The sequence below is a fragment of the Gorilla gorilla genome, chromosome 2, assembly GCF_029281585.2.
Source record: "Gorilla gorilla gorilla isolate KB3781 chromosome 2, NHGRI_mGorGor1-v2.1_pri, whole genome shotgun sequence".
In the NCBI taxonomy this organism is placed as follows: Eukaryota; Metazoa; Chordata; class Mammalia; order Primates; family Hominidae; genus Gorilla; species Gorilla gorilla.
In genome coordinates, this window is record NC_086017.1 from 191,852,814 (window position 1) to 191,864,938 (window position 12,125).

Below are 12,125 nucleotides of genomic sequence, written 5' to 3' on the forward strand. Positions count from 1 at the left end.
ATTGCTACAATTCAAAAGAATGACAGTATCAAGTCAAGACAGGGATGTAGAGCAACTGGATGTCTCAAACATTATTGGTTAGAATGCAAAATAATACAGTTCATGTGAAAAATAGTTTAACAGTACCTATAAAGTTAAATCTTATATGAACCAGCAATCTCATTTGTAACTATCCAAAATAAATAACAATATGTGACCACACAAAGACCTATGTGGAAATGTTTATGACTTTATTCATAATAGTCAAAAACTAAAAACAGCAACATATAAACATACTGGTAAGTGGAGAAACAAATTGTAGTACAACCATGCAATGCAACACTACTCACCAGTAAAAAGGAACAAACCATGAATACATGTAGCATGTATGAATTTCAAAGCATTGTGTTAACTGAAAGAAGCCAGACACAAAAGGCTACATGCTTTATGGCCAATTATATGACATTCTGGAAAGACAACAGCATATAGAGAGAAATCAGATCCATGGAAGCTGGGGGTAAAGAGAGGGGATTGTGCAAAGAGGCATGAGGAACTTTTTAACAATAAAAATCTGTTAAAATTTTTAAAAAGAGAAAGGCTAGAATAACCTTTGTAATATTGGAATAAATTTGAAAAATAAAACAGAGGCAGTCTATACTAGTGTTTAGTATAGACTATAGGCAGTCTATACTAGTGCAGATTTCAACACTTCTTTTTTTTTTAATGTTTTAATTATTATAGTATTATGTAGAGATTTGACTCAACAGCTAAAGTAATGTCTCTGAACTTTACTTACTAAATTTCAGTATCCTTAAGAGTTTTGTGGTATTGTTATCAAAGCAAAAAGAAAACGCTGCATAAAAATACCAAACCTCAGCAACTGTTAATACTCAGATCATATACCTCTTAATAAATGGCATCTTATGCTAATTAGCCCTGCTAAACCATGTACAGAGGAAATTATTCAAGTATTGGATTTGAAAGTGACTTACGTTTAACAGAACTAATGATGTCATCATTGTAACTATGTAGAAAATGTAGACTAATGTATAATCAAAATACTAAGAATTTTTATATGACCTTCTATGAGGGGAGTTTGAATGTTAATAGACATGTTTTCCACTTTAAGATCCAGTTAAAAAAAATTAACACAACAACAGAAAACCACATACTGCATGTTCGCACTTATTAGTGGGAGCTAAACATTGAGTGCACATGGACACAAAGAAAGGAACAATAGACACCAGAACCTACCTGAGGGTGGAGGGTGGGAGGTAGATGAGAAATGAAAAGCTATCTATTTGGTACTATGCTCACTACCTGGGTGTCAAAGTAATTTGTACACCAGACCAGAGACATGCAACTTACTCATATAACAAACCAGCACATGTACCCTAGAACCTAAAAGCTGGAAAGAAAAAAAAGAAATCACATTTAGCAACAAGTACACTTAACAAAAATATAAAATAATTCGTTTGTGATGACTACAATACAATGGTCAAAGATTTTTCTATCACATGACCAATGGCCCCTGAAATTCAAGAAGGTACATTCAACAAAATGAACTAATAAAAATTCCATGCGAAAACTTTGCTTGAAAAAACTATAAGTCTCAGACTGTTTTTGGTGAAATGTGCTATCTCTTCAACTGCAAATTCCTAGTATCAGCATTCTAAAGTAATTGAGTTATGAAATTAAATTGGATTAAGAAAGAAATAAGTAAAATAATAAATTCAGATGGCTTTTGATATAATTATTTATAACATGTTGTAATTGTTATGGAAATCTTAATTAAAAAAAGAAGTCTTATTTTTGAGGGTCAGTGGTGGTACCTGTGTTAATCTTACAGTGCCATGTTTTTGGAACCTCTCATTTATGTTTCTCATCTATCAGCCTTACGCTATATCCAGACTTCTTTGATGTATCCAAGGACAATGTGGCTATTTGGAAAGAAAAAGAGTGGGATAAGGTTCAGAGGGTTGAGAATGTAAAGCAATATAATATCCTTTGGACAATAAATATGAAAAAAAAGATTTTCCCGCCATCAAAATAAAAAAGAAAAAGGGTAGATATAATTGAAATTATATAACACATGTTTCAAAAGATATATACCTGTGTGATTTGTAATATAGTAGATATATATTATCTAGTATGTATCTATTATATATATCTATTATATATATTATCTAGTATATATCTTTGTAATCATTTTTTACAAAACTTATCCTCTCAGGATAAGACTCTTTGGAACAGAAAGAGAAAAGACAGCTTTGAGTGTCTTTGTGCTGATAGGAAGAAAGGCACTGAATTACCTTGTTGCCTCTCACCAATGATGGAAGGTCGGGTAAACGCCAGAACATATTCCAACTCAACAACTCTAGGTAAATTTGTGGAGGTGGAAGCTGGGTTATTTCATGCTAGGTGGCTGTAGCACTAACCTCATGTATAAAGTGCAAAACACTTAAATACTGTGATCTAGGTCTTAATTGCAAGCTATGCTGAGGACTTTTTGTTGTTCTTTTGGCTATACTTTCATTCCAAAAGAAGAGCTGAATTGATGCTTGAGTTATAGCACCAGCCTATTATTATTAGTGAAGAAGTACACTCTTGCAGATAAATACCATATCAAAAGTCCTTTTTAAGTAATTTGATTAAATATTAGAATACTAAAAAATAAGTTAATTCTGCAGAAATCTTTGAAGGGAGCAAAAAACAAAATCAAATTACAGTATATACCTAAACATTTTAAAGGGAAATAAACCAATCATCTTCTGAAATTCAAACAGTATTTGCTATGTATCAGGGGAACCCACCCCCAATATTTCAGCATAGGTTCTTTCTATTTTCCATAAGTGTTGACCAGCTGAGAAATAAAGAGAGACAGTATAAAGAGAGGAATTTTACAGCTGGGCCACCTGGGGTGACATCCCATATCAGTAGGACCATGATGCCCAGCTGAGCCTCAAAACCAGCAAGTTTTTATTAAGGGTTTGAAAAGGGGAGGGGGTGTAAGCACAGGGAGTAGGTACAAAGATCGCATGCTTCAAAGGACAAAAAGCAGAACTACTGATAAGGGTCTATGTTCAGCGGTGCACATATTGTCTTGATAAACATTTTAAACAACATAAAACAGGGTTCAAGAGCAGAGAACCAGTCTGACCACAAATTTACTAGGGCAGAGTTTTTCCCCACCCTGGTAAGCCTGAGGGTACTGCCGGAGACCAGGGCTTATCTCAGTCTTTATCTCAACTGCATAAGACAGACATTCCCAGAGGGGGCGTTTATAGACCTCCCCCCAGGAATGTATTCCTTTCCCAGGTTATTAATATTAACGTTCCTCGCTAGGAAAAGAATTTAGTGATATCTTCCCTACTTGCACATCCATTTATAGGCTCTCTGCAAGAAGAAAAATATGGCTCTTTTTGCCCGACCCCACAGGCAATCAGACCTTATTGTTGTCTTTCCTTGTTCCCCAAAAATCACTGTTTTTCTGTTCTTTTTCAAGGTGCACTGATTTCATATTGTTCAAATACACGTTTTACAATCAGTTTGTACAGTTAACACAATTACCACAGTGGTCCTGAGGTGATGTACATCCTCAACTTATGAAGATAACAGGATTAAGAGATTAAAATAAAGACATGTGTAAGAAATTATAAAAGTATTATTTGGGAACGGATAAATGTCCATATTAAAATGAAATCTTCACAATTTATGTTCCTCTGCCGCATCTCCAGCCAGTCCCTCTGTTCGGGGTCCCTGACTTCCCGCAACAGCTATGTTCATTCACCATTAGGCTGCAACTGGACCGCAACATTATGTTCATTAGTTTCATTTTCTTCATCACTACTGTTGTTATCTTCATTGTCATCTTCCTCATAGTCTGAAGATTCGGTCATGTTCTGATGTGAGCAGGATTCTGACAAAGCCCCAAATGACTGGGCAATGACAGAAGCTAAAGGTCTAAGTAAAGGGTCACTTCATTTTATTCTTGACTACCATCTGTGTCAGAGTCTGGATTGCCTTGAGAAGGAAATTTTTGCTTGCACACAGGACAGGTTTTTTTGGTTTTAGTTAGCCAAGGGTCTACACACTTGCAGTGATAAGCATGGGAACAGGGAAGGATTCTGAGCTTGTCTCCATCTTCCTACTCATCTGAACAAATGGCACATACATCATACTCATCTCCTTTCTTGAATTTATGTACAGGGAGTTTCTTAAGTTGATCTTTACAAAGTCTGTTTCTTCTAGCTCTATATCTATCCTGGAAAAATTTTGTGATCCAATAGAAATGAAAGCATATTTCCATACAACAAATGTCCATATCAGCTTTATTTGTAATAGCCAAAAACACGAAAATGACTATCAAGATGAGACAGATGCCCACTATGATAAGGAAGGGAATTAGGCAGCATTCCAAAGGAAGACTAAATTCTGGAACTAAGATAAGGTGGTCCCCTTTTTCATACGTGAATTCATCTTTCAGAGAATTAGCTGATGATTCACCAATAGAGACAGATAGAATGTCAATTTTCTTTAGTACCTCAATGTCATTGGATCCAATGCTAATGAGGTCATCAGAATCAACATTGTGAACTATGGCTGCTTTGTATTCTGCTCTCTGTGCATTTAAAATCTTTATATCAAAATTACAATCGAGTCTTCTAATTAACACAATGAAAGTTCCAGACAAATTGTTTTTTTACTGGTGGAGGCACTCTGCGTTCACAGGCATTCTCTGGTTTTGATCAAAAAACCCTTTAAACCTTCAGCTGGAAGTCTATAACCAAATCTTGCAGGGAGGTCACCAAAGGACTGAGATGTATTTTCAGAGTTATGTGCTAAAATGTCTGCTTCTACAGGCAGTAGGTTTAAGAATGCAAAGAGCTGGACAGCCAAGATGGTGTAGACTTGTGTGGCTGACAGCATAAGCATCCCTATGGAGAGCAGCATCTCGTAAAATCACCTGGAAGTCCAGCCCCCAGAACACAACCAGTCTTGCTGGCCGCATCGCAGGAGAAGTCCCTACCCTGACTTCATGACTGAATATCTGCACTGACCCCAAAGCCCAGAGTAGGAGCAGGGACAACAACACTTGTGTTATTTTGTTAAGATAATGGCCTCTAGCTGCATCTTGCAAATGACATGATTTTGTTCTTTTTTATGGCTGTGTAGCATTCCATGGTGCATATGTACCACATTTTCTTTATCCAGTCTCCCACTGATGGGCATCTAGGTGGATTCCATGTCTGTGCTTTTGTGAAGAGTGCTGCAATAAGCACATGCCTGTGTCTTTTTGGTAGAACAGTTATATTCTTTTGGGTATATACCCAAAAATTGGATTGTTGGGTCAAATGGTAATTCTGCTTTGAGCTCTTTGAAAATTCACCACACTGCTTTCCAAAGTGGCTAGGAACTAATTTACATTCCCACTAGTAGTGTATAAACTTTCCCATTTCACTGCAAACTCACCAATATCTTTATTTTTTGACTTTTTAGTAATAGCCATTCTGACTGGTGTGAGATGGTATCTCATTGTGGTTTTGATTTTCATTTCTTGATGATTAGTGATGTTGAGCATTTTTTCATATGGTTGGCCACATGTATGTCTTCTTTTGAGAAGTGTCTGTCCATGTCCTTTGCCCATTTTTTAATAAGGCTGTTTTTTTGCTTGCTGATTTAAGTTCCTTATGGATTCTGAATATTATACCTTTGTCAGAGGAATAGTTTGCAAATATTTTCTCCCATGCTGTAGGATGTCTGTTTATTTTATTGATAGTTTCTTTTGCTGTGAAGAAGCTCTTTAGTTTAATTAGATCCCATTGTCATTTTTTGTTTTTGTTGCAATTGCTTTTGGAGTCTTTACCATGAAATTTTTGCAAGGGCCTATGTCCAGAATGGTATTTCCTAGGTTTTCTTCCAGAGTTTTTATAGCTTTATGTTTTACATTTAAGTATTTAATCCATCTTGAGTTAATTTTCATATATAACATAAGGAATGGGTCCAGTTTGAATCTTCTGCATATGGCTAGCCAGTTATCCCAGCATTTATTGACTAGGAATTCCCTTCCCCATTGATTATTGTTGTCATCTTTGTCAAAGATCAGATCATTGTAGGTATACAGCTTTATTTCTGGGTTCTCACACTTGTTTCTTTGGTCTATGCATCTGTTTTTGTACCATTACCATGCGTTTTGATTACTGTAGCTTTATAGTATACTTTGATATCAGGTAGTGTGATGCCTTTGGTTTTGGTTTTGGGTGGGTTTTTGTTTTTGTTTTTGTTTTTTGTTTTTGCTTAGGATTGCTTTGGCTATTCAGGCTCTTTTTTGGTTCTATTTGTATTTTGGAATAGTTTTTCCTAATTCTGTAAAAAATGTCATTGGTAGTTTAATAGGAATAGCATTGAACTGTACATTGCTTTGGGCAGTGTATTAGTCCATTTCCACGCTGCTGATAAAGACATATCTGAGACTGGATAATTTATAAAGAAAAAGAGATTTAATGGACTCAGAGTTCTATGTGGCTGGAGAGGCCTCAAAATTATGGGAGAAGGCAAAAGGCAAGTCTTACATGGCAGCAGCAAGAGAAAATGAGAGCCAAGCAAAAGGGGAAACCAGTTATAAAACTATCAGACCTTGTGAGACTTATTCACTACCATGAGAACAGTATGGAGAAAACCGCCCCCATGATTCAATTATCTACAACTGAGTTCCTCCCACAACACATGGTAATTATGGGAGCTACAATTCAAGATAAGATTTGGGTGGGGACACAGACACACCATATCATTCCACTGCTGGCCCCTCCTAAATCTCATGCCCTCACATTTCAAAGCCAATCATGCCTTCCCAACAGTCCCCCAAAGCCTTAACTCATTTCAGCATTAACTCAAAAGTTCACAGTCCAAAGTCTCATCTGAGACAAGGCAAGTCTCTTCCACCTATGAGCCTATAAAATCAAAAGCAAGTTTAGTTACTCCCTAGATACAATGGGGGTACAGGCATTGAATAAATACACTCATTCCAAATGGGAGAAATTGGCCAAAACAAAGGGGCTAAAGGACTCATGCAGTCTGAAATCCAGTGGGGCAATCAAATCTTAAAGTCCAAAATGATCTCCTTTGACTCCATGTCTCACATCTGGGTCATGCTGATGCAAGAGGTGGGTTCCCATGGTCTTGGGCAGCTCCACCCCTGTGGCTTTGCAGGGTATAGCCTCCCACCCAGCTGATTTCACGAGCTGATGTTGAGAGTCAGTGGCTTTTCCAGGTGCATGATGCAAGCTGTCAGTGGATCTACCATTCTGGGGTCTGAAGGATGATGGCTCTCTTCTCACAGCTCTGCTAGACAGTGCCCCAGTGGGGACTCTGTGTGGGGGCTTCAAGCTCACATTTACCTTCTGCATTGCCCTAGCAGAGGTTCTCCATGAGGACCCTGCCCCTTCAGCAAACTTCTGCCTGGACGTCCAAGCATTTCTATACATCCTCTGAAATCTAGATAGAAGTTCCCAAACCTCAATTCTTGACCTCTGTGCACCCACAGGCTCAACACCACATGGAAGCTGCCAAGACTTGGGGCTTGCATCCTCTGAAGCCACAGACCGAGCTGTACCTTGGCCCCTGTTAGCCATGGCCAGAGTGGCTGGGATGCAGGTCACAAAGTCCCTAGGCTGCACACACCTGGGGGGCCCTGGGCTCAGCAAAGGAAACCATTTTATCCTCCTAGGCCTCTGGGCCTGTGATGATAGGGTAGACCATGAATGCCCTATGACATGCCCTGGAGACATTTTCCCCATTGTCTTGGTGATTAACATCTGGCTCCTCATTACTTATGCAAATTTCTATAGCTGGTTGAATTTCTCCTCAGAAAATGGGTTTTTCTTTCCCTCTACATCATCAGGCTACAAATTTTCCAAACTTGTATGATCTGTTTCCCTTTTAAAACTGAATGCTTTTAACAGCACTCAAATCACCTCTTGAATGCTATGCTGCTTAGAAATTTCTTCCACCAGATGCCCTAAATCATCTCCCTCAAGTTCAAAGTTTCACAAATCTCTAGGGCAGGTGCAAAATGTCACTATTCTTTTTGCTAAAACATAGCAAGAGTCACCCTTACTCCAGTTCCCAACAAGTTCCTCATCACCATCTGAGACTACCTCAGCCTGGATTTCATTGTCCATGTCATTATATGCATTTCAGTCAAAGCTATTCAACAAGTCTCTAGGGAGTTCCAAACTTTCCCACATTTTCCTGTCTTCTTCTGAGCCCCCCACACTGTTCCAACCTGTGCCTGTTACCCAGTTCCAAAGATGCTCTCACATTTTCAGGTATCTTTACAGCAGTGCCCCACTCCTGGTACCAATTTACTGTATTAGTTCATTTTCACACTGCTGATAAAGACATACCTGAGACTGGGTAATTTATAAAGAAAAAGAGGTTCAATGGACTGACAGTTCTACGTGGCTGGGGAGGTGTTATAATCACAGTGGAAGACAAAAGGCACATCTTACATGGTGGCAGGCAAGAGTGAATAAGAGCCATGTGAAAGGGGAAATCCCTTATAAAACCATCAGATCTTGTGAGACTTATTCACTACCATGAGAACAGTCTGAGAGAAACTGCCCCCATGATTTAATTATCTCCCACCACGTTCCTCCCACAACACATGGGAATTAAGCAAGCTACAATTCAAGATGAGATTTGGGTGGGGACACAGTCAAACTATATCAGGCAGTATAACCATTTTAACAATATTGAATCTTCCTGTACGTGAGCATGGAATTTTTTTTATTTGTTTGTGTTGTCTCTGATTTCTTTCAGCAGTGTTATGTAATTCTCATTGTAAGATACTTCACTTCTCTGGCTAGCTATATTTCTAAGTATTTTATTCTTTTTGTGGCTATTGTGAATAGGACTGTGTTCTTCACTTGGCACTCAGCTTGGATGTTATTCGTGTATAGAAATGCTACAGATTTTTGTACAATGACTTTGTATCTAGAAACTTCACTGAAGTTGTTTGTCAGATCTAGGAGCCTTAGGGCAAAGACTATGGTGTTTTCTAGGTATAGAATCATATCATCTGTAAACAAAAATAGTTTGGCTTTCTCTCTTCCTGTTTGGATGCCTTTTATTTCTTTCTCTTGCCTGATTGCTCTGGCTAGGAATCTGGTACTATGTTGAATAGGAGTAGTGAAAATGGGCATCTTTGTCTTGTTCCAGTTCTCAAGGGGAATGCTTCTAGATTTTGCCCATTCAGTACGATGTCAGTTGTGGGTTGGTCATAGATGGCTCATTTTGAGGTATGCCTAGTTTATTGAGGATTTTTAACATGAAAGAATGTTGAATTTTATCAAAAGCCTTTTCTGCATTTACTAAGATGATCATATGGTTTTTGGTTTTAGTTCTGGTTATCTGATTAATCACATTTATTGATTTGTGTATGTTAAACCATCCTTGCATTCCAGGAATAAAGCCTGCTTGATCATGGTGGACTAGTTTTTTGACACGCTGCTGGACTTGGTTTGCTAGTATTTTGTTGAGAAAGTTTCCATCTATGCTTATCAGGAATATTGGCCTAAAGTTTTCTTTTTTTGCATGTCTCTACCAGGCTTTGGTATCAGCATGATGCTGGCCTCACAGAATGCGTTAGGGAGGAGACCCTCCTCCTCAATTATTTGGAATAGTTTCAGTAGGATTGGTACCAGCTCTTCTTTCTATGTCTGGTAGAATTCAGCTGTGACTCCATCTAGTCTAGGATCTTTTCTGGTTGGAAGGATTTTTATTACTGATTCAATTTCATAATTCCTTATTGATCTGTTCAGGGTTTCAATTTCTTCTTGGTTCAATCTTAGGAGGCTGTACATTTCCAGGAATTTATTCATTTCTTCTAGGTTTTCTAGTTTGTGTGCATAGAGGTGTTCCTAATAGTTTCCAAGGGTTTTTTTTTTTTACTTCTATAGGGTCAGTGGTAATGTCCCCTTTGTCATTTCTGATTGCATTTGTTTGGGTCTTCCCTTTTTTTCATTAATCTAGCTAGTAGTCTATCAATATTATTTATTCTTTCAGGAACCAACTGTTGGCTTCATTGGTCTTTTGTATGGATTTTTATGTCTCCATTTCATTCAGTTCAGCTCTGATTTTGGTTTCTTTTCTCCTACTAGCTTTGGGATTGGTTTGCTCTTGTTTTTCTAGGTCCTGTAGGTGATGCTAGGTTGTTAACTTGAGATCTTCGTTTTTTAATGTGGATGATTAGTGCTATAAACTTTCCTCTTAACCCTGTTTACAACAGATGAGTTTAGGTCCCAAATATCTGTTTTAGATCTCAAATATCTTTGATAATTTTCTGCCTCACTGATCTAATACTGTCACTGGGGTGTTGAAGTCTCCTACTATCATTGTGTGGTTATCTAAATCTCTTTGCAGGTCTCTAAGAACTTGATTTATGAATCTGGATGCTCCAGTGTTGGGTGCATATATACTTAAGAGAGTTAAGTCTTCTTGTTGAGTTGAACCCTTTATCATTATGCAATGACCTTCTTTGTCCTTTTTGATTATTATTGGTTTAAAGTCTATTTCATCTGAAATAAAAATAGCAACTCCTGATCTTTTCTGTTTTCATTTTCTTGATAGATCTTTTTCCATCTCTTTACTTTGAGCTTATGGGTGTCATTGCACATGAGATGGGTCTCTTGAAGACAGCATACAGTTGGTCCTTGCTTCTTCATCCAACTTGCCACTCTGTGCCTTTTAAGTGGTACATTTATCTTGTTTACAATTAAGGTTAATATTGATATGGTGTGGATTTGATCCTATTATATTGGCTTTTGGTTTCTGTGTAGACTTGATTATAGTTGCTTTATCATGTCAATGGTCTATGTACTTAAGTGTGTTTTTGTGCTGGCCAGTAATGGTCTTTTTGTTTCCATGTTTAACATTCCTTTAAGAACCTCTTATAAGGCAAGTTTAGTGGTGATGAATTCCCTTAGCATTTGCTTGTCTGAAAATGATTTTATTTCTCCTTCACTTATGAAGCTTAGTTTGGCTGGATATGAAATTCTTGGTTGGAATTGATTGTCTTTAAGGATGCTAAATACAGGTCCCTAATCTCTTCTGGCTTATAGAGTTTCTGCTAAAAGTCTGCTGTTAGTCTGATGGGGTTCTCTTTGAGGGTGACCTGCCCCCTCTCTCTAGCTGCCTTTAATATTTTTCCTTTAACTTTGACCTTGTAGAATCTGATGACCATTTCCTTGGGGATAGTCATCCTGGATAGTATCTTGATGGGTTCTCTGAATTTCCTGAATTTGAATGTGAACATGTCTAGCAAGGTTGGTGAAATTTGCATGGTTAATATTCTTAAGTATGTTTTCCAAACCGCTTGCTCTCTCTCCTTCTCTTTCAGGGATGCCAATAAGTCATAGGTTTGGTCTCTTCACAAAATCTCATATTTCTCAGAGATTCTGTTCATTTTTTAAAATTCTTTTTTCTGTGTTTTGAAATGACTGAGTTGATTCAAAGAAATGGTATTCAGGCTCTGAGATTCTTTCCTCAGCTTAGTCTATTGTGCTGTTAGTATTAGGTTGGTGCAACAGTAATTGTGGTTTTTGCTATTTAAAAGTAATGACAAAAACTGCAATTACTTTTGCACCAACTAATACTTCTAATTGTATTAAGAAATTCTTTAGTGAGTTTTTCAACTCTATCAAATCAATTTGATTCTTTTCTAAAATGGCTATTTTGTCTTTCAGCTCTTGAATCCTTTTACTGGATTTCTTAGATTCCTTAGATTGGGTTTCAACTTTCTCCTGAATTTCGATGATCTTCATTGCCATCCAGATTTTGAATTCTATGTCTGTCATTTCAGCCATTTAATTCTGGTTAAGAACCACTGCTGGGAAGCTAATGCAGTCATTTGGAGGTAAGACGACACTGGCTTTTTGAGTTGCCAGAGATCTTGTGCTGGTTCCTTCTCATCTGTGTGAGCTGATGTTTCCTTAATCTTTGAAGTTGCCATTCTTCCAATGGGGTAAAATTTTGCTTTTGTATTCTTTGATGCCCTTGAGGGTTTGACTGTGGTATAAGTTGGGTTTAGTTCACTGGCTTTATTTCTTAATAATTTCAGTGGGCCAAGGCTCTCAGCATTCGTGGGC

General features: G+C 37.6%; 1 protein-coding gene and 1 pseudogene across 2 annotated transcripts in view; both read right to left on the reverse strand.

Moving 5' to 3' along the window:
- Positions 1–12,125, reverse strand: part of CCDC39 (coiled-coil domain 39 molecular ruler complex subunit) — a 247,000-nt gene that overhangs the window by 145,579 nt on the left and 89,296 nt on the right. The window lies entirely within an intron of this gene.
- On the reverse strand, positions 3,762–4,932 carry LOC101128916 (E3 ubiquitin-protein ligase RNF13-like; annotated as a pseudogene).